The 24,271-nt window shown below is 41.2% G+C and overlaps 1 non-coding gene across 1 annotated transcript; it reads right to left on the minus strand.

Moving 5' to 3' along the window:
* Positions 1–21,879: 21,879 nt before the first annotated feature.
* LOC117203086 (small nucleolar RNA SNORD123) lies at positions 21,880–21,949 on the minus strand. Its single transcript, XR_004485686.1, has one exon. It is a non-coding gene; the product is annotated as a small nucleolar RNA SNORD123 (small nucleolar RNA).
* Between the last annotated feature and the right edge of the window lie 2,322 nt (positions 21,950–24,271).

Consider the following 24,271-nt stretch of genomic DNA (forward strand, 5'->3'; position numbering starts at 1 on the left):
CTCTCGGTCACAAAAATTCCTTTACCCACCTCTGCACGCAGCAGACATCACCCTCTTGCAGAGGAAAATATTCCCCAGAGCCCTTTCAATCAAAGTTCAGGATTTCACAGAGTCTCTCCATCGGGTCTTATCTGGAGACCCAAGAACAACAAAAACAAACAAATGGCCAAAAAGTTATCTTTGAAGGAAAAGCACACAATAATCACTCCTTTTTTAAGGAATAGGAGGCACACCTCAGTCACATCAGCTGGGCAAAGTTTGCCAAGTCTCCTTACCCTGGGGCAGGGTATTGTGATTCTTGAATTCTTTACAAGAGTTACTGATTTGTTATCTTGGAACTTTACTATTGCTCCCCTCAATGCTATTGAAACATAAATGGGTTCCTTAGCAAGTGGTCCAACTATTTACAAAAATTCCTTAGTTTGATGTGTGTTTCCCCAGTGTGTTTGGTGTGTTTCCCCAGTTGTGGCTGGATAGGGTGTGTGGAAGATTTTCTTCTCTTGCTAATGTTATGACTGATACAGAAGCCCAAAGACTGACATATTATGCATGACACCATTATCTAATAGTGTGACCTTCCATGTCCCAGGGGAAAACTCATGATCATTTCCGGGCAGTGATTAAGGAGTTTTGCTTTTCTTTTTAATATATTTCTATCTCAAAGGTAGAAATGATAATTCCTTGGTGTGCCTCCTTTCCATTTTGTATGAAGATTGAGGTACAGCCATTTCCCTAATCCACAGAGAAGGCTGGCAAAGTAATCCAGGGCAGAGGATGAAAGACTGCAGGCTCTCCTCACAGCTGGGGCAAATCCAGATTCCAGAATCAGGACCATCGAATAAAGAGATTGATTTTGATGCGGGGTACTGGTGAATGTAGGGTTGGATCAGATGAACTTACTTTATTTCCTCTTGTCATTTTTGCAACTTCATTTTACTCTCTTATCTTGCCCCCATAAGCAGACACGAGAAGGCCCGTAAATCAGACTTAATCTTGATTCAGAACTTAAATAATAAAGAAACACAGTGAGTTCAGTTCCATGGAAGTGTAGGTAGAACTTACTCAGGTGGATCATAAAAGGCAGAGATACAGTAAAATGTGGGTAGCCTGGAAGGAGCTCTTCACTTGGCTTTTCCCCTATTTCTGAAGCTCAATAAATGTGGACAGTAGAAGAAAGATGAATTGACATGAGACTGATTTCATCGTTTAACCTGAAATGAGATCTAAAGTCCATGCTTCTCAATTAGACTCAGGTGATCAGGCCTGGCACTGAGGGGCTCTGGGGAAAGGATGAAATCTGCTCGTGACGCCTCTCCTATCCCCTCCTTTCTGGACCCCTGGATGTTCTCCCTTTAACAGCTCTCCCCTTTCCCACCACCCTCCCCCATCACAAGCACTCTGGTTCCTCCAGACAATCTGGGAATCTCAGGTTCCCTGGAGGAGTAAATCCTCTTAAAGCCAATCATTCTCCTGTTTTAACAATCAGAGCAAGAGCTACTTGAGCATCTCGAGTTAAAATCACACAGTGGTGTCTGATGACTGCTTTTGTGAAATCAACTTTTAAAGTTTTACCTATTCTTCTGCCCAGTCACTCTCTAACTTCTGGTGTTTTCAGTTTTAAACTTTAAAGGTGATATTTCCACTCTCTTGCTTTGTGAGTCTTTCTACCTTCTTCTGGAGTCAAAAGCAGTAAAATGCTGACACAATCTTAGTGTTAAATAATGTTCGACCCTTGCAATGTTTGCATTTTAGAGAGGACCATAGGAAGAGCGAGGGGTTGGGCTGCACTGGTGTAATTTAAGACTCGCTAGATGAGATGTCCTGGGTCGGAGGCTTTTGCAGGGAGCCCTCACATCAAGGCTGATTTATTAGACCTTATATTTATCCATCCATCCACTCATTCAGAAACATATATGATTGAGCACTTAATATCAGCTTGGCACTGTTTTCAGGACAAAACAGGTAAAAATCCCTGTCCTTATGGAGCTTATTTTCTAGTGAAAGTATTCTTTTCCTAATAAAAATAGAATGTAGAGTTTGTTATAAAGTGATAGGTGCCCTGGGGATGGGGGACGAGGATGGAGCTCCACAGAGTAACTAGGTGTATTGGGGGGTGGTGACATTTTAAATGGAACCATCAGGTAGGCATCACTGGGAAACCGACATGTGGACAAATGCTTGGAGGAGGAGAAAAAGTTTGACCCCATTTTGATGTATGGCTGCTGAGAGCTTCCAAGGGAACACCACTGCCGTTCCCTCCCCTTCTGCCCCAGATGTCAATGAAGCGGTGCTGCCCCAGGAGGTCTAGCCCAAACCCCTGCTAGAAGGGGCTGTACATCCCGGGCAGTCACACAGCCTTGCTCAGATCGGCTTCACATTTGGTTTAATGCTTGAAACCACATCTAATGGCCACATCTTGAAATTCTTGATCATTCTTGAACATGAGCCGCCCCTCCCCAGTTTTCATTTGCACTTTGTCCTGAAAATGATACAGGTAGTCCTTTCTCCCAGATCTGAAACAGAGGTTGACGGAGTTCTAATATCATATTCAAACCTGGCCTTCCAGGTTTCAAAAATAGCTCTTTTAAACTTTTGAGATAATTATAATGATAACTTTTGAGAAATTGTGGATCCACATGCAGTGGTAAGAAAATCTCCAGCGAGATCCTAGGTATGATTTACTTGTTTTTTTCTAATGGCAACATCTTGCGTTAAAAGTATCTTTTTTTTTTTCCCAGTATGAGGATTGAGCATCTTTTCTGTAACAGCTAATTAATTGCATTTACATTTTTAAATATTTAGTAAAGTGGGCCTCTTTTTACTGTTCATTCTATCTTTAAATGTTAGGAGATAGTTGCAAGAAACCTTTGAAAAATGGTCCACACTCCTCCATTTCTTCTCTCACCAGCTCTCAGACTTCCGCCCCTCTACTCCCAATAACTGCTCTCATCGATTCATGTGATTAAATCCAGTGGGTGTTTCTCTGTTTAGCTGACCTCTCAGCAGCATCAGTGGATTTGATTTCCACCCCTTCCCTGGACCTGCTTCCTTCTCCTGGTTTCCAGGTCACTAAGCCACCCTTGGTTTCCTCCTATCTCATTGGGCACTCCTGAATTCATTGCTGGTTCCACCTGCTCTCACCCCCGAATCCCGAATTCTGAGCTCTGGGGCTCACTCCTTGCACTTTGAGCTTCTCCATCCCTGTATCCCTGTTCTTAGCGTGTCCAATCATATCTCAATTGAAGACTCCCAAACCTCGCTCTCCAATTTCAGACTTGTACACCCCAACTGCCTGCCCGAAGAATACTTTGTATCATCACTTTGCACCAAGACAACCTCATTTCTTAAACCAAGATTAAAAGCAAAATAATATTAGAAAGATAATATAGATTATTTTAAAATGTAATTGCTTGACCGTTTGCTAATCATTGCCCAAGAACTGCTAACATCTTTCTTCTTTTGTTTCTAGATCACATTTTATTTTATTCTTCTTCTTTGAAAACTTCAGGAATAATTTGAGATGCATATTTCTTCTACTCTGACATGAACTATGTATTTTAAAATTGGATTTTCTGTTTTTACATTATTTCCAGTCATCTGTAGCTTTTAACATTTGAATTAAAATTTATTTTGAAATACCCCACAAATCTAATCAATTTATAAAATGTTGTAAAATTTTTTTTTCTGGCTTATTCTTCTAAATTGAAGGCAGGTGGAAACTGTACATATATATATATATCCCATTTCAATGTCAATACTCCAACCTGAACCTGTAAAATGATGGGTGGGAAAGTGTTATCCTAAAAATACTAAGTAAAAATCAACCAATTTGTGTTTATGTGAAAACACTGCTCAGAGCCCATACAGCTCTACCCAGCATCATTGCCTACGTGGGGCAACCAGCTAACTAGAATGTCTAATCAATCAGGAGAAAGATGTTTCCACTAAATGAGGAACAGACGCAATTGAAGTAAGTTAAACCAGTTGAAAGTTTTTCTACAGAAGTAAAAAATGTTGTTAAGTATTAGCACTTTCATCTGGTTGAACCTAATATGTACGGGCACCTCAGTATGAAGAGTGATGAAATTGCTAACTAGCAGAACAACTCAGAAAGAGATGATTCCAAACAAAGGAAAAAGAAAAAAAAAAAAAAACGAAAAGGAACGCAAAATACGAGTCTTCAATAACGACAAACAACTCAGGGAACATCCTGACCGTGAGTGGGACCCCTCCAAGCCCAGAGCCAATGTGGTCCCCATGGATCGTCCTCGCAGTGGACAGTGACCAGGAGGGACCAGTCCTGGTCATGGGAACACAGAGCCATCCTCTCTGTGAGCATCTCTCCAGACATGTATATCAGGGAAAATGGGAGTAAAAACTCTAGAGCCATGGAAATCCAACTGATAGCGACAATATAATCACAATAATGGCTTTTGTTGTCCTTTTCATTGACCATAAAGATAACTCATGTTCATTGTGAAAAATTGAGAAAATGGAGAAATTCATGATGGAGAAAGTGATAATCACTCATCTGTATACACACTTCTAGTTGTTTTGTCATGAATACTTGTATAAATACAAAATTAGGACTATATATTTTACATACTTTTACATACTGTGCATTTTTACAACCAGTGTATTTCACCTATGTCATAACATAATTATGTTGTAAATAATTTTCATAAGAATGTCATAAGCAGTTTCCCATGAGTTGAAATAGGCTTTGAGAAGAAAGTGAGATTCAAATGTTTCCATACTAGCTATGTAATGGATGGCAAAACATGTATTTATAATTCTCTTGTGAGATATTTATGTTGCTTCCATCTTTTTACTGTGTATAACAGTGCCACTGTGAGAACCTCTGTCCCCAACTGTTGTAAACCTCTTACTCTTTCTTTAAATTAATTTGGAGTAAAATGGTGTGTTCATTTTAAAAGCTCTTGCTAAATATTTCTATTCATAGCATTTATATAAATTTACATGCCCGTCAGAAAAATAAGGTAAAATACATATTTGATAACCTTTGTCAATTTGGTAGATGAAAATGATATCTCATTGTTAATTAATTTTTTAGCAAAATTAATGTGTATGTTTGATATCTATTTTCTTGGTCCTTTTATGAATTATCCTTCATTCATCTTTTATATGAGATTTTCTTTTTCTTAAGCACTCTGTGTAATTAGCATCACCCAGGTGGTCAACGTCTTAGCAGTATAAAGTTACCCTAGCTTTAGGGACCCAATCAATTGCGGAAACTTAGTCGCCCCCAGGTTGATTGCCAGGAATCAGCTCACCGAAAAGCATCCACTCCCTATTACTTCTGAGAGACCCCAGAGGAATCCCACCACATGCTAATTATTTTTATTTTTATTTTATATTTTTTTGTGGCTGTACCGCGTGACAGCAGAATCCTAGCTCCCTGACCAGGGATTGAACCCATGCCCCCTGCAGTGGAAGCACAGAGTCTTAACCACTGGACCACCAGGGAAGCCCCCCGACCACATGCTAATAAGCCGAGCTAGTGAGCTGCCATCACCGCCTGCTCTTTGACTTCTGTCCACCTTGGTCTGCCTTCCACTTGCCATGTGTACCATCAAGACACCATATTGGGAAACCATACAGCTGCCATCAATGGTCAGGAATACTCTTGGGAATAAACAGAGAAATGGTCTTCTCTAGGGTGGCAAAGCAGTAGTGTCATTCCTGTAAACTCTGCGGATGGCTGTCCTTTGGGTGCAAGAATTTGCCAGGCTTAAGAGAGGGGATGAGTAGCCTGGGAAGGGAGGTAGAACAGCTGTCTCTACCTAGGAGCATCTGGGATCCAGCTCAAATAGCCACATGTGGCCTGATGTACAAGCACACTAAGCCTTTGTGACAAATGTTGCAAATATTTTCTTTTAGCCTGTTGCTTCTGCTGTAATTTATTAGGTTGAAGCATGTAACTTCCGCTACATGAACAAAATAAGGAGTTGACTTCTTTTTATGGAAACATGGCCCACTAGGTATTCTGAAGTGCAGAACACCAGGAAGGGCTGGATAAAAATACACCAAACTTCTTTAAAATGCATAGCTGTGCTCACAACAAAGTGAGGAAACCCTCAAGGGTTAAAAATAAAGAGAATAGAAATTCACTTGGTTGCTTTGTGTGAACTGTGGGAGAGGGTAGGTAGGGCACGCCTATCCTGGTGACCAATAACCAAGGGGTTTAGATTTTAAGGTCACGGGAAATAAGGCCTTGGGGCATGCAAGAGCGTATGAGGACATCGTTTCCCCGCCCTCCACCCCAAAATCCCTTGATTGGCTATATCCTCAGTGAAAGGGAATGTGAAATGTCCACTAGCCAGCAAAGAGAAAATAAAGTGATTTTCTCCTGGGCTCATGGTGGGAAAAACTCTTCTCTTAAAAATTATAACCCTGAGCTTTCTTTCATGAGGGTTTTGAGTTTGACATTACTACACATGGGATCCCCAAAGGAGGAAATTAACAACAAAAACATAACCTCAGTCTGGTATCACTCCTGGGAAACCCCAAACCTTCTCCAAGGGAAATATTTTAATCCAGGACACTCAGGGTTTTCACAGATAAAGTCCCACTGAGCACACACTCACAATCTAAACTTAAAAATCACCAAAAAACAATCTACCATGTGCACAAGTGAGCAGAAAACACAAAGAGTAGATTCAGACACTAGAAATATAGGATACTGAGGACAAAATTAGCATACTTGAGATGACTAATGCCACAAAAGAAAGCAGAAAATAAGCTCAATATCCTTACAAAAAGACCACATACATTCTAACAATGAAAATTATGCCCATTGAAAATAATGGGCATGTTAAAATAAGGAGTTAAACCAGTTGTATCTGAAATAAGAACTTCAAGCAGTTACCTAAAGACTTATTCACTCAATTTAATATCATTTCAGATAGAAGGACAACCTGTTCTGGCATCACTCAGGGTGGATGCTCACTGTCTGGGAACAGAGGGAAGATCAAATGACAGTGGAGGATGAGGTTGCCCTAATATTTCGAATAAGGAATTTCCTAAAGTTTCCTTGTTGGCAATATCACCAATTTTCTAGAGGAGGGAGATTCAGAGGTAAAAATATATAGTCGCCCTGCAATTACATCTATAAACTAATTATAGGTTGTTTTCTAAATATTTATGCTTCACATTAAAAAGATTCCATGATGTGGCAGAGGTTCCACGATATCAACTTCCCTTCCTTCTCCAGCAATAAAACACTTGAGTTTTGTCTGGGCACTAAGCCATGCTGAAAAATGAGTTTATTCTTAAGATTTAATTCTGAATAATAGGATTGAAGAGAAATGATGTGTGAAATCTCCAGGGACATAGCATCCCTTGTTCTGCCTCTTTACTGGTGGACATAGTCCTAAGAAATGTTGAGCCTTGAAGACCAGAGAGTTACCAAGGCATGGCAAGGCGACCAGGAAAAAGATCCTGGATGCCTGGTGACCCTGTGGAACAGAGATACAAGTTTAGATTCTGAGTGAGAAAGCAGTCAACTTCTAAGCCATCATAAATTTGGGTGAATCTATAGAGAAGAATTTGATTCCTGGGACTGCAACGTTGCCTTTGTTAGAAACTAAAATTGATGTCATTGTCTTAGAGGAAACATTTTGACAGTGGGTGGCAAAGACAGATCTTGGAGGGTGGAAAGCTTGTGATCCTTGTTATGCAGTGACAAAACATTCAGTGATATTGTTTTCTGCAGTATCTTGGGAGGCAAAACACATGCCTTCACCACCGTTCAGGAAAATGATCAGAAAATTCAGAATGTTGGTGTGTTCTGGCTGCTACTTGACACATAAGAGAGGTATATTACAACTAGAGCCAGCTAGACATTCAGCAAAAACGGAAGGACCTCAGCTCTGCTAAGTCACATTCTCTCTTGAGGAAGCGACTAACTCCCCTGTAGTTAATTGAGTTGACTAAGGGTCCTCTTGGGACTTGGTAAGGCTGATAAATCCATACCCTACCCCAAACTGAAACAGTGACAAGAGGCAGCTTAGAGAAGGCTACAAAGGCAGGAGCTCGGAAATTGTTCTCACGTTCCTCAAATAAGGAGTTTCCTGTCAGACAACGAGAGACCAGAACAAGGTCATTTCCATATTTCCTTGAGACACCCTCAAGGCAGTCACCATTTACTTGAATTCTGGCAGAGCACAGAAGTGAGGAAATAAAAATGCTGAACTTTAAGGTTGAAATGGCAGTCACTGCTACGTTTTTCTGAGGAAAGCGTGCTGTTAAGGAAACCACAAGGCGAGCCTGCGTACCTATGTGATTGGTGACCCACTGTCATCCTGTTGGAGGCTGTGCTTGCCCCAGCTGGATCACACAGGCTAAGGGACCACAAGGGCAAAGGGACCACACAGGCACCCCCAGCAGACAAAGCCATGCAAGACAAAGGACGAGGATCTCCTTCCAGAGAGCTCTGCCCAGGGTGTCCAGATGAAGTGACCAGAGAGTTGACTCCACTTCCTGGGCAGGGCGACTTCAGAAGGATTTGCTAACTAGTAAGAACCCGTGGCTGCTATATGGGAGATTTTTTTTTTCATTGAAGTTTCCTGTTCCTACTTTACCACTGTATATTGGATGTGATGGATGGGCAGAAAACTTATCTTTTAATGTATACTTGCTAGACTAGGGGACCAAGCCTGGACCTGGTGAAGACAGCACACATTTGGAGGCGAATGCAATGACAATATGGGATTGCCTGCCTGGGTTAGGGGTTGGATGTGTCTTCACATGAAAAGGTGATTAGGCTTGGATATTTGGATGGCCAGAAAGGCCAATTAAGACAGAACTAATGCAAAAGCAATAACCATTGTTTCTTCTATAGTATGTAATTCCATACACTATATTTAGCTGGGCACATGGTGACTCAGAATCTATATCTGACCATGTAACTAAGTTCCAGCCAAGGTCATGTGTGTGCAGCCTCCAGGGCATGTCCACATGAGAAAGAGTATTGCATTCCCTTTCTCTTCCCCTCCCTTCTTTCATGGCTGGAATTTTGGGGTGGTGGTTAAACATGTTGGACCGTGAAGACATGGGAAGCCCACTAGGAATGGCCCCAGAGAGGAGCCAGGCTCCTGAGGAATTTCGGAAGTGATCTATCATCACAGCCCTGGCTTTTCCTTTGCCCCCAGGGTTTAAGCCCCTGTTATTTTGCGTCTCTGTCATATAAAGTCCAATTAAATCCTTGTTACCACACATAACGAGGTTAAGTCATACTTGAATAATTCTTTCATGGTCTTTGTACAATATTTTGCTGACAGATCCAAGTAAATTATGAAATATCTGAAAATGGGGGACTAAACTCAAATGTATAGCCAAATAATTATTATAGATGCGTGTGCACCTGTGCACATACACGCCCATCGGAAGATGAAGCAGTGAGAGGTAAATCGCAGCCCCTTTCCTGTAAGGAATTACTGGGGAGAGTGAAGCATAGGGGCAGGGGGCCTAGTTTATGTGCCAGGAGGCCGGGATCAGATGTCGCTCTGTCCCCAGCTGGCTCTGGGAATCCAGAAGGGACACATAGTCTCTCCAGGCTCAGTGTCTTCATCTGTGTGATGAAGTTCAAGATCAATGATCTTGAAAATCCCATTTGGCTCTCAAATCTTATCTTGACATTAACAAAGTAATATTAATTTTGCAGTTTCTTAATCTGCAATTATACATTCTCGCCTTCAACTCCATCTGTTTGCCGACCTTGGGAATAGGAGCCATTAAACCTGGAATAAAAACACTTAGAAATTAAGTTTGCCTTTTTTGTTATGAAATAAAATTAAAGTGTTGAGAGTGTTCTGTCAGTTCAAATTAACATTTGGACGCAGGACAGCCCTGACGCTTGGGTCCCAAACACAGCGAACAATCTTTTCACTCTGCTGCTGCATTCAGTTTCTCCCAGAACTGGGAAAAAAGAAAGGAAAAATCATACTTTGAAGCTAAACAAGATTCCTTTTTCTTTTATTTCAAATAGTTTGGAGAACATTTAAATGTCCCACCCGTTTTTCTAAATAAAGAGAACCAGGGGCCCTGATGCCCTTATGGTTCGGCCAGGGCACTGAGATTTGCAAGTGGCTTGCTCCTTGCCTTACATCTGGCCACTTACCCCGAAGGGGAGTCAGTCCGGACAGGTATCCTGTGCTCGAGTTATTTCTACACATGTCCAGTCAGCCTTAACCCAATCTTTTAACCGTAAGATCTGTTGTTGCCTAGATTGCTAATGCCTTTTGTGAAATCCTAGAACCTACAACTCCTTTTGTCTCCAATCTCTAAGGAATATTTTGACAGGCAAGGGCTTCTTCTATGGAGAATGGCAACTCCGAGCAGGCTACATTTAATGGGACTTGGACAAAACTCAGGACTGTTTTAAAATGTAGATTTTCCTTAAATTTGTGAAGTGGGAAAAATTAGCTACTATACCATACAAATGATTTCCCCACACTGGGTCATGTCATGCTCTGAGTCTGAGCAATTGACTGAAATCCTTAGTATTTCTGTCACATTCTAAAAAATGTTAGAAATAATCTAACAGAGCACTAGAGTCATTCATTTTGTTTTCACTCTACAAGAAAATAGTTTTGAACTCCAGTAACATAAGCCACTATGCCGGCACTGTGAATACCAAGAAGATAAAATCTGGTCCAGGTCTGAAGAGCTGATGTTCCTGAAACAAAATTCCTGAGAGTAAAGACTGCAAAGGGGAAGTTATAGGAATGGCAAGACTTTACGGTAATTCTGATTTACCTTCGGAAGATAACATGCAGGCCGTGTGTGCTAACATTCTCCGTGGCTGCCGTTCTCAAAGGGCAATCCCCAGACCCACAGCATTGGCATCACCTGGAGACAGTTAAAGATGTAGTCTTGGGCCTCTCTCAAGACCTAATGAATTAGACACTCGGGAGGGTGTTGGGCACCAGTTTGATTTTAATGAACTCTCCCAATGATTCTGAGGCATGTTCAATTTTGGGTGCCACTGGGATCAGCCACCTGGGGGCCAAAGGTGGCCCTCCACCTGCTTTTGTAAATAAAGTGTTGTTGGAACACAATTCATTTATCTCTTGTCTGGAGTTACAACAGAGACCCCCATGGCTCACAAAGCCTAAATATTTACTACCTGGTCTTTACAGGAAAAGTTCACCAACCTCTGGTCTAGTGCGTAGTAGTGGTGGTAGAGAAGATCCAGCCTCAGGACAGCCATCTGAATCCCATCTATCCCTCCCAGTTGTCTGATTGGGGGGGAAATGACTTAATCTCTCTGCCTCAGTGTTCTCATCCATAAAGTGGTGATAATAATCGTTTCCAGCACGCAGAGATTTTGTGAGGACTTATCAGGTTAATAGCTTAAACCTTTAAGCCCAGAGCCTGGTAAACAGAAAATACTCAACACATGTCAACTATTGATACGTGAAAGACACACTGTAAGACACTTGGCTGGGGACTGTCTGAGCCTCAGATGTTTGTGACTTCACCTGAGCAGTCACCATAGATGAATCACGTGCCCTGAACGCACGAGGCTCTGAGGAATGACATAGAAGACAATCCTGCCTACTCGGAGAGGGTAGCAGTATGGGGCTCGGTGGAGGCTGGCAGGTGTGGCATAATTTTCTGGGAATGAGGTACCTACAGGCCATTTCCTCACCCACCCAAGAGTCAGACATTTTCCCCCGGGGTGAGCTGGAATGATATCATCTCCTGGGGGCAGTGAAAGGTGAAATAAATATTATTGTAACTCCTATGCTTGCATGATTAAAGAAACATGTCTGTGCTGGTTGAGCTGAGAATTTAGGGTAGGGAGAGAGTAAACAATGGTCAGAATGGTCTTGGTGCTACTCAGTGGGGAATCCTTTCTCAGTCCATATCCCACAGAAGGTGCTTTCATCCATGCACAAAGCTGCAAAATCTGATCCTAGCAGAAGAGAAAAGTGTGTGTATGTGTGTGAGTGTGTGTGTGAGAGAGAGACAGAGGCAGAAAGGGAGAGACAGAGACAGAGGCTCTCATAATACAGGCAATCTCTAAACTAATAATCAAGTCAACATTTTGCAGGAGATACTACAGATAAACAAAATATTCTATAGAAATCAATGATAAAAATTGATTTTTAATGAATTTTGGGGCAAGGTGAGCAAATATTAAGAATCTGCTCTGATCATATAAGATTCTAAACAGAAAAACGTGTCTCTCAATACAGCTTAGTATGGAATGAGTTGCTCTATAGGCTACTCAGAGCAAGAATTCCAGAAGCTTAGAGATGGATAGAAAAACACTCCCAGTTGAGCACTCAAGCCTTTGTTCTATTGGATCATTTCTTCCTCAGGACTAACAGAACCACTCATGATTTAGAGAGAAGTAAGCTTTTGAACTGACAGTAACCCGAGTCAATATGGGTTGTGTTTCAGACTCACCCAGAGAGCTTTTTCAAAATCACGTATCTGAACTCACCCCCTAGAGATGAATTCACTGGGTTGAGGGTCAGCCTGGGGTTGTGTTTGTTGACAGACTCCCGAGATATTTCTGATTAGTCACACTGGTTAAGGATTGTGATGATCAGTTCCTTCTAGAAGAGATACAGGAGGTTAACATCGAATTCCATTGCACAGTTATTCAGGTTTACTGTGTTGAAACTTGTATGAGAAGTTTAGTACAGTGGGAAGAGGGTGGCATTTGGTGTCCAACCCTTCTGGGTTCCTCTAGTTATTAGCTTGTGGGTTACTTCATAGAGACTCATTCTCTCTGAACCATATTTTCAAACTCTGTAAAATGAATAAGGTGGTGCCCCTTTCTCGTGGCTGTTGTCTGCTGACCTGCCTGGGTCACCCTGCCTCTCTAACTGAAGGCTCCTCCTGGGGATTTCAGCACCTACACTGATCACACATCTAAGATGCTGGGCTTCTGTTCCATGACCCATCTGTCCTCCCCACTTTCAACAACCACTGACTTCTCCCCCTTGGCCCCCGTCTCCATGGAAACACCTTGATGCACTGCCCCTCCTCAACCTACCCCTCCCCCATAACAACTTCTTCTGCTTCACTTTCAAAGGGATCCCTTGCAGTGATTCCTGACTTTATCTTATCCTCCAGTCCACTGACACCATCCTTTTTGTCCCCACGTCCTCCTTAGTTGGCTTCCATTGAAAACTGTAAAGTCACTTGCTTATAAACATCTTCCGTTTTCCTGCTTTTCTCTTTTTCCGTTGCTTGGGGAAACCATCTCCTGGTTGGACCCAATCAATAGCCTTCCCCACACCAGTGCCTTGGCTGCTGAACTTTGCTGGAGAAAATGTCACTAGCATGTGGATGGGGTTCATTTTATGATGACGACCACAAGCCTCATTTGTCATTCAGTGCAGCATGGAGATCCCAGTAAGTTTGTTTTCCCGATTTCCAAGATGCTGATTTCACAGCTTCTCTTCTCTAAACTTCATGCCCTCTACCTACTCCCCAGCCGAACCTGACATCATACTTCATTAGGAAAACAAAAGTTATCAGAAGGGCAGGCGTGCATCTGTACCAACAAAAGTCCATTCCTGCCTGTGCCTGGTCTCTCCCTGGCCCTCTCTCCCATGACAACGCTAAGACAAACCCCTGCTCTCTCCAAACACAAATTCTATTATCTCCTATTTTTCCAAGGACTTTGTTCCTGGTATTACCTTTTTTCTTCTATTACATAGGCAATTTCTTTCTGTCTCTGAAGGTATTTCAATCAATGTATAAACATGCTTCAAATGACCCACTTTAATAAATAGCCCTCTGTACACACATCTCTCCAGCTGCCACCAGTCCTTTTGTTCCTCTTCAGGACAAAACTGCTCTAATGAGTTTTCTTTGCCTACTGTGTGCACTTTCTTACTTCCCATGAACCTTCTTTATTGAATTACGAAATCTTGTGAGCATACAGAAAAGGATAATAATCTAATGAACACCCACCAAACCAGCTTTATCCAATCTTAACATTTCTCAATACTGCTTCATATCTTATTTTTTTTTAATGGAAAACAGAATCACAGATAAAGTTGGTGTCCCTTGTTTATCTTTCTAAATTCTCCTTCTCCCCTCCCTCCCCAGACATGAATGTTTATCATTTCTGTTGCTATTTAAATACTGTGTATATATCCATACGTTATACAGATATGATTTTTGGTTTTACTACTTTATATGAACTGGCAATATACTGAATGTCCTCTGAAACTTTGCCCACTGAGCTGTATGGAATGTACATTTTCAACTTTATAGGGGTGGCCAAAATGCCTTCCCAAGTGATTTTACCCGTTTACACCTCTAAGTTCCCCTAGTCAATATGTGATAGCAGGTGGTATTGCCAGACTTTTTCGTTATTGCCACTCTGATTGGTTTGGCATTGTGCCATCTTGCTTTAATTAAATTTCCATGATTATTAGGGAGGTTGTATTCTATTCTTGTGTTTATTGGCCACTGAGCTTCCTGTTCCATTTGCACATTTTTCTATTGCTTCCTCCTTCTCCAGTGGATGGGTGGAAGTTAGAAGATATATTCTGTCTACCATCTTCTGTCATTTGTATGCACTGACAATTCTCCCGGGCTATGGCTTGCTTTAAGTTGTATTTTGTCATATGCAAGTTCTAAACTTTAATGTTGTTTGCTGTATTGATCTTTTTTATTTTCTTTAAGACTGGTCTTTGTATCTTATTTTGAGAACTGCTTCCCTACCCAGAGGTCATATAGATAGATGCTTAACATGTTTTCCTAAATGTTTGAATATGCTGCTTCTCACTTTGGCTTTAATCTAACTTTGAAGTTATTTCTATGACTGGCTTGAGGGAAGTATCTGATGAAATGTTTTTGCATCGGGATAGTCAATTGTCTTAGACCCATTTGAGCCCCACTTCTCTCCAGTGAGCCCCTTTGTCGCATGTTAAAGCTGTCATACGTGGGCGTCTGTCTATGGGCCCTCTGCTCTATTGTTTTCTCTGCCTCTCTCTGTGCCAATATATAAATGTCATAATTGCTATAGCTTTATGAACAGTACTGATATCTAATGACTCCCATCTATCTTGTTCATTTTCTACAGAAGTTATGTAACCACTCCTAAACATTTGCTCTTGTCCTGCTTATACATTTTAGGATCTACCTAAGTTCCATAGAGCCAGTCGAGATCTTGATTGGACCTACATTGTATTTAAGGATTAATTTGTGGAAGATGGACATTTCTAAATGAATATGTCATGTTCAAGATATTATACACGGAATCATTCCACCCTTAAATGTGAGATAGGATTGATTTATTTAGATCATCTGTAGGATCTTAAAATTTAGTTTTATAAGTTTTCCACAAAGGTTCAACATATATTTTGCCAACATTATTCCTAGGTAACAATTTTTTTTTTTGGTTAATGTTATCTTTCCTAAATTATATTTTCTGCTATTTGCTCCTGGCTTATGGGAACACAATTGATTTGTATGTTGAGATTCTATCTAGCAACCTTGCAGAACTTTCTCTTTATTCTAAGTATTTATCTGTAGATGTTCTTAAGTGCTTTTACTGGAGACACTTATACAGTCTGCAATTTAAAGTTTGTTCCTTCCTTTTCAACCATTGTTTCTGTGTTGAATTAAGGTGTTGATATGTGCATGCTGGTCTTGATCTTCTCTTTCAAGTAAATATCTCCAACTTTTCACAATTAAACGTCAAGTTTGGGTTTTTTTTTTGGTGTGTGTATAGTCTATTAGATTAGTTAAATTTCTTTCTACTACTAGTCTAATTTTTTTGGAATTTTTGAATTTTATTTTATTTATTTTTTTATAGAGCAGGTTCTTATTCGTCATCCATTTTATACACATCAGTGTATACATATCAATCCCAATTGCCCAATTCATCTCACCACCCCCCCCCCCCCCCACCAATTTACCCCCTTGGTGTCCATACGTCTGTTCTCTACATCTATGCCTCTACTTCTGCCCTGCCCCGGTTCATCTGTACCATTATCTAGGTTCCACATATATGCGTTAATATATGATATTTGTTTTTCTCTTTCTGACTTACTTCACTCTGTATGACAGTCTCTAGATCCATCCACATTTCTACAAATGACCCAATTTTGTTCCTTTTTATGGCTGAGTAATATTCCATTGTATATATGTACCACATCTTCTTTATCCATTCATCTGTCGATGGACATTTAGGTTGCTTCCATGACCTGGCTATTGTAAATAGTGCTGCGGTGAACATTGTGGTGCATGTGTCTTTTTGAATTATGGTTTTCTCTGGGTATATGCCCAGTACTGGGATTGCTGGGTCATATGGTAATTCTATTTTTAGATTTTTAAGGAACCTCCATACTGTTCTCCATAGTGGCTGTATCAATTTACATTCCCACCAACAGTGCCAGAGGGTTCCCTTTTCTCCACACCCTCTCCAACATTTGTTGTTTGTAGATTTTCTGATGATGCCCATTCTAACAGGTGTGAGGTGATACCCCACTGTAGTTTTGATTTGCATTTCTCTAATAATTAGTGGTGTTGAGCAGCTTTTCATGTGCCTCTTGGTCATCTGTATGTCTCCTTTGGAGAGATGTCTATTTAGGTCTTCTGCCCATTTTTGGATTGGGTTGTTTGTTTTTTTAATATTGAGCTGCATGAGCTGTTTATTTATTTTGGAGATTAATCCTTTGTCAGTTGCTTCGTTTGTAAATATTTTCTCCCATTCTGAGGGTTGTCTTTTCATCTTCTTTGTAGTTTCCTTTGCTGTGCAAAAGCTTTCAAGTTTCATTAGGTCACATTTGTTTATTTTTGTTTTTATTTCCATTACTCTAGGAGGTGGATCAAAAAAGATGTTGCTGTGATTTATGTCAAAGAGTGTTCTTCCCATGTTTTCCTCTAAGAGTTTTATAGTGTCCAGCCTTACATTTAGGTCTCTACTACTAGTCTCATAGCTAAGAGGTTTTTTAAAATGATAAACATATGTTGAATTTTATCAAAGCATATTTTGTAGTTTCTCAAATGATCATACGATTTTTCTTTTTTATTCTGTTGATGAGGTGCTTTATATTGGTATATGTTCTAATGATAAAACATCCTTGAATTTTGGGGAGTTTGGTCTATGGTTTTCGTATTCATTGGAATAACTTTCATAGAATAGGGATTAATTGTGTCTTGAATATTTGGTAGAATCTTCCTAGAAAACCATGCAGACCTGTTTCCCTGTTCTTTTTACTGATTCAGTTTCTTTAATGGTTATAAGTGTTTTTGGATTTTCATTTCTTCTTTAGTTAGTTTTCTAAAGCTGATTTTTTTCTAGTGAGTTACATATCTTTTCAGAGGTCTATTTTATTAATCTTTTATGATTTTTTAAAAACAGCTTCGGTATTGTCCACTCCCTGTATTGTATCTTTATAGCCTATTTCATTAAAATGTGATAGTAACTACATTATTTTCCTTGCTCTGTTCTTTTTCTGGGTTTTTGAGTTAGACATTTAGCTTGTTAATTGCAGTCTTTCTTAGAGTTCTCATCCCCCCAAAAAACCATTTTTTTCCTATTTCTTTAAATTTGTATCTATATGAGACGATGGATGTTCACTAAACTTACTGTGACAATCTTTTTATGATGTAAGTCAAATCATTATGCTGTACACCTTAAACATATACAGTGCTGCATGTCAATTATGTCTCAATAAAGCTGGAAGAAAAAAATTTCACTACTTCCTTCCTAATATAAGTACTTAAGGCTAAATTTCTCTGTAAATATGACTTTACCTATATCACGTAAGTTTTACATGTTGTATTTTTATGCAACATATGAATTTTTCTCATTTCCATTATGTCTTGTCACATGTGTTATTAGAAATATGGCTTACAACTGACAAATGTGAAGTTTTCTAAATTCTTTTTTAAATTACTAACTTGTAACCTAATCATGGTACTAACTATTCAGAATTTATTGAGACTTGCTTTGCAGCCCCAGACTCGATTAATTTTTCTAAATCTTGCATGAGCATTTGATATACCATTAGAATAACCTTGCTAATTGCTTTTCTCAGGATATCTAAATTCATACAATTCTTTTTTTTTTTTTGCGGTACGCGGGCCTCTCACCGTTGTGGCCTCTCCCATTGCGGAGCACAGGCTCCGGACGCGCAGGCTCAGAGGCCATGGCTCACGGGCCCAGCCGCTCCACGGCATGTGGGATCTTCCCGGACCGGGGCACGAACCTGTGTTCCCTTAATCAGCAGGAGGACTCTCAACCACTGTGCCACCAGGGAAGCCCCATACAATTCTTTTTTCCTGTGGATCCGTCAATTAGTGAGAGAAATATGCTCCATCAGTGATTGAGGATTTGTGAATTTTCCTTACAATACTGTAGAGTTTTACTTTTTATATTTTGAAACTCTTTTGTTAGTTGTATACGTATCTGTATCTCCTAATGAACTGAATCATTTTTAGATAGTAAATATTTTTACTGAAAAATATTTTAATCTAAATATCTGTGTTTCTGGTATTAGTATTTGTAAACTAGCTTTATTCTGACTGATGTTTGTCTGGTGTATTTTCCGCTTTGTGTATTGTGCTTTCTGATATAACCAGATTTTATATATTTACTTAATTTCTTCTAGTTTTTCTCTCTACAACTTTTTTCTTTACAGTTGTCTTCATTCCCTTTCTAGTCTTCTACTGGATTGAGCAAGTTGTCTTTATTTCATCTTTTTTCCTCTCTACTGTTTTAGAAGATTGTATCTCTGGTTGTTCTTTTGCAATTACTATTACTATCCTTGATATTTTAACAACTGTGTATGAGTTAACTTCTAAAGTTAAATATTTCTGCTTTTTCCTGGAATCTTACTCTCTTCCCCCATTTTCTTGTTAGTCACTACTCATCCTTCCAATGTCAGCTCAAATGCCACCTTCTCAATGATGCCTGTTCTGACTCCCCAGACTAAAGCAGACACTCCTAAACTTGTCTTTCATAGCACTTCCCAGGGCTTATGCTGACATACTTGTGAGATCAGTCATTGATTCCCACCTCCCCAAGGTAATTTTGACAGGGCAGGCATTGGCTGTGCTGCTCTCCCTTCTACTCAACCTGCATCCAAGTGCCGGGCACATGCCAGGCAACAAGCTATACTGAAAGCAGAAAAGCAGTGTGGGAGGGAGGGATGGAGAGAAGGAGGGCTGCATGGGTGGTAATGCTGAGAGATGAACCTGCAGGGATGCTGGATCCGGAAGAGTCATACATGTTCTGTCAGTTAGAAATCCCATTCTTCTGCGAAAACCAGAATAGAGACAATGATGGATAAAACAGAAGGGGAAGTCATTTCTTTTTCATGTTATGAAGTCTGCAGGTAGCAATCCTGGGCTGATAAGGAGGCTTCGTAAAGTCACTAGGGATTCAGGCCTTTTTTTTTTTTTTCTTCCCAGCTTTACTATCCTTAGCTCATGGCTTATATCCTAAGGTTACCTTACAAGTCCAAGATGGTGGCTGGAATTTCAACTATCACAACCAAGTTCCAGGCAGGAATCTGGAAGGGGGAGGGAAGGGCAAGAAAGAGTACACCCAGGTAGGTATTGCCCCCCTTTATGAAGCCTTCCTTGGAATCCCAGGGACTTACATCTTATTCGTCATGGCTAAATTCCACAGTCAAACCTCGGTGCAAGAAAAAAAATTATTTTCAAAGCCAGGAAGATTACAGTTTAAATATAATCGGGGGTCTATGTTATTAAGGGTGATGGGGGCAGGGGTTGTTGTTTGCAGATGATCACTGTGGTGTAGTGATATAGACTAGGGGTGACAGGAAGACAGGTAAGAGGAGGGGTTGGTATTTTGGGTGAGAGAAGTTGACATTCTGCATTAAGGCAACGATAACGGGAATGGAAAGGAGGGTCTGAAATGAGATTTGACAGACGGTGCGACAGGATCCTTAACAGTTCATCTTCCTGCTGATTTGCTTCAGAAGACACTTTGCCTACTGGTGTAATTTCACTTAGTAGATATTCTTTTCATTGAATTCAAGATCATTATGAGTTGATCTCCCTGGTAAATGATGGAATTAACTAAGACAGACTAATTTGTGTTTCTAAATCTGTGTAGGATAAGCATTATTTTTAAAAATATATTCCCAAATGTACTTATTTCCCCACCAAAGCTCTATTTCCAAAGACAGAGGAATATAGAGGACATTGATTAATAAGTATCAAACATATATATATATTTAAAGGTACAGTCTTTCTTTGCTTATAGATACTCAAGATATATACAAGGCTCAATGTCAGAAAATTACACTCAGGAGTGTTTTATCTCCATGCTGCAAACCATTTGCATTTCCTGTAGGTATCCCCGCAATCTTTTAAACTTAGCATTTCCCCCCCACCCCCCGCCCATACAATACTTATAAAAAGGGGACTTGAGGTATTTTGAGCATACTGATTTTATTTTAAGGAAAGTGGGTTGCTAGAAAAATATATCTAGACATTTAACCATAAACACCAGGAAAAATACTTCAGATTTCTAGAATACTTTGGTCTTCTGGATACATAGCTGAGGTAAAACACATCTTTTATTAATAGACCCTTACTGAAAGTGAGATTAATTACTAAGCTTTTCTAAGTAAAAAATAAGTGAGCATTTCTTATTGAATATATGCCCTGATCGTTGTATCCTTGAGTTCTTGCTGAGGTCCGCAGTAGATAGATTTTAAGCAGGCTGTTCCCTTGAACGTGGCTGTGACGTCTGGGAAGGTGGTTTTCACCTGTGAAGTGAGATCAAGAGAGCTCACTGGTGAGCAGAGCTCACCTGGATGGGGCGAGGGCCAGGTTACTCTGTGCTAACCTGCACGGAACAACCAGCAGTGGCAAAGCATGTTCACCTGACCAGACGTGGGAAGCTTGAAGCAGGCCCTGGATGGACTTGGGTGGAAACTGAGACTGCAGAGAAGGGGACACAATGGAATGTCCAGTGCACAGACTGGCAGAGCGCTGGTGCCCACGTGGTTGACCTGGTCCTTCCATTTAAGGTCCAGGAAATTGCACTTTGTCCCATGCCCATGCTCAGATGTGTCATAACTATTTTTTCCATTCTATCCTAGTTCCTGGGCTGTTTTTTTGGAATAAAACTGGTCTGCTTACCTCTGCCAGGGGAGTGGGCTGCTACACTAAAAGGGGAGTGAGCGTTTCTTGGGTTAAAAAAAACCTAAAGAGTTTCTGGGGAAGCTCAAGGGATGTGAGTAGGAGCTGATGACTCCCTGAACTCTCCTTTCTCGGTGATTCTTCATCTGTAAAAATTCTGGGGAGCATCCCAATGTCACCTGCAACCTTATTCATGGGTCTTCCAAATACTTAAAATTGGTGAACAAAAAGCAGCATTGTGCAATTTTAGTGATGCTCAAACAGATATCTTTTTATCAATGTTTGGCCATTTTAAGAAAAAAAACTGATGGGGTTGATCAGATGATCCGGCAGTTGTTCCAATTCTTAAATGCCATGGATCTAAAAGAAGGAAAACAGGGGTGAAAAGAGAACATATGTTGATGGTGATTGTAACGTGTTCCCGCCTCATTGGTAGGAAAATCCAGTTACGATGTAAATGTCTAGAGTCACAACTTCTGGGCTGAAGTTTTTCATGATATTAATATAATCTCATCACATTGTAAGGATCACCAACAGCAAGGTTTCCCTTTAAGGTCACTTGTGACCCACAGCAGCATCATGATCTCTTCTGGGTGAGATGTTCTCTGCAGCCCTCTCCCAGCTTCTCTCCTCTAAGTTGGCAGTTTAACCATGTGGCTGGAATTCAAGCACAAGGGAGGGAAGAAAAGACAAGACAAAATCAATTACTTATTTCAGAGACATAAGAGATCCTTCATAGTTCCACCCAGAAACTGAGGTGAATCAGGAAATGGATGGCGTTTTTCAAATCACATGAATCAGCGCCCCAGAATTCATCATTTCCACCACGTGTTTGGTTGGATTTCTCATTCTTTTACATTAACTGCATGGCTTACCTAACACAGTTTAGGGAAAGCTATGATTTCATTTTTAAAGGAAGAGAACTAAACAGTTTTGTTTTGAAATGATCACCTCCAGTTTTGACTGTGATGTGTAGCAGCTTAATGCCAGAATTTCTTCGGTGAGTAGTTCTAAGGAAAAATCCCAGAAATTGCATTTGGAAAAAGGAAACACCTGTGGATTCTTTTAAATAATTTTTGTTGTAGAGAGCCTACTTCTGTGCTGGGCCCTGGGTGAGTATTTCACTTATGTCACTTTCTTTTTCCTTTAATGTTTACAAGGACCTATGTGACATCAGGTTTGTTTAAGCTCCTGATGAAGAAACTATACCTCAGAAAAGTTCAGGAACTTTCTCCAGGTCACAAGACAAAGTCATGACTTCAGTTTAGTTCCATTTTGCTTTAAAACTAAGGATGCACCCTAAATTATTATTTGGTTTCTCCCATTCCTTATTTTTATTATTAATGTATTTGTAATTCATTATCACTAAAAATACATATTTTAATAATGCTTTGGTATAGTCTGTAAAGTACCTGTAAAATCGACCCCCCCAAACATACATATAAAGTTACATAACTTATTGAATTAAATGTTACTAGCCCTCCTGGGTTATGGAGTAGATAGCTACTTCCTTCCCACCGCTTAGCTCTCTATATGCAGAGAATTTTTTTTTTTTTAACGCCTTTAACTGTAGTGTTGAGGGGCAAAGAACAAGAAGTAGTTAAACACATTTGGGTTCTAGTTTCTTTCTCCCTTTGCCCTGGCATCTGGAGGATACAAGGTCAGCATATCCACCCAAGGGTTGCAAGGTCAGGTGTAGGGCAGTGTCCTCCCTCCCCTTCCCACCTCCCCAGGGACAGAGCAGTCGGGCTAGACCTTGGCCAGCCTCCTCCTCCGGGGGGGAGCGCTCCTGGGCCTCTGTGCCACGTAAACAGGAGAATCGGAATGTCGGGAATGGAGCTAGTGCCCCACGTGTCAAGCACAGAAGGAGGCATGTTAAGCTTTTCATTAAGGCCCCAGGAGCCCGGCAGCTGCCAGGCACCAGGCTGAGCGCTCCCAGCACAACCCAAGGAAGAATGCACCTCCGAGACCCGCCCAGCTACTGACATTTCCTCCGGACGTCTTAAAGGAAATCCGAGTGAGGCCTTGAGTACCCACAGCAGCTCCATCACCAGCGCTACAGAGAGACTGGAGTTCTGAGGCTGGGCTGAGCTTCCATGGAAACCTGCGGAACTACTTTCATTTAATTCTTTTATTAAAAAAAATATTTCTAGAAACTAAAGACAAATCAATGTCAATTTGTTTTCCGATTCTTTTTCTCTTGGATCTGCGTGGCTACAGCGGGAGCCATGACACCTTGCAGCTAGAGATGGGTTCTTTGTCTTGTAGCTGAACTCAAGGGCACAGTCTTGGGCACGCTGGGCCACTCCCACTATCGGGAATCCCAAGACCCGGCCACTGGCCCTGGAGCGGCTGTGTGAATGTGGGCCGTAGAGCTTTCCATTGTCACTGCGGTAAGAGGGTCGTGGTGGGGACGTTCATGAGTTTCCTTACGCAACGGAAACTTGAAAGCCACCCTTTGAGGCCGAGATGGAGGAAAAAGGGCCCAGAGAGACTGTTCCCCACCCCCATCCACAAGGAAAGGGTCAGGCGCGGCCCTACAGCTTTCCTTACCGAAGTTTTGCAACAGAGTATCAACAAATTTTGCAACAAATTTCAGGAGTCTTGAAAGGTACTCTGCTTTCCAATTAAGAATCTTTTCACCTGAGTACTCGCTCGATAAAGGCGAAAGATTCGGCAAAAGGGCAGCAAGTATCAATCACATTTGCCCCATAATTGGTCGAGATAACTTTGTCCATCTGGCGGCCCCCTCTCTGGCTCAGCGTGGCCACCTGGGGACCCCTGACCTGCCTCCCTGGTTCGCTGCATCTGTTCGTTTCTCTAACTCAACTCTGCTGAAACTGAGCCGATCTAGCCGGGAGGCGCACCCCCAAATCGCTCCTCCAAGAATCCGCAGCAACTCCCTCGGTCTTTAAGAAGTTTCCAGCTCAGAGCGCGCAGGAGGATGTCGCACAGAAAGAACAAAATCACAGAGTCGGAGTCGGGAGGACCCCGCGGCCCCTGCCCCCGCTCTCATCACACGGCCGGATTCAGCCGGGGGACGCGCACGTACCTGGAGCTGAGGCCGGCGGAGTGGACGCGCCACATCTCGGGTCTCCGCCCGCGCTGCCTCCGGCCCTTTATGCCGACCCCCCAACTCTCCCCAGGT

This window comes from Orcinus orca, chromosome 3, assembly GCF_937001465.1.
Source record: "Orcinus orca chromosome 3, mOrcOrc1.1, whole genome shotgun sequence".
NCBI lineage: Eukaryota > Metazoa > Chordata > Mammalia > Artiodactyla > Delphinidae > Orcinus > Orcinus orca.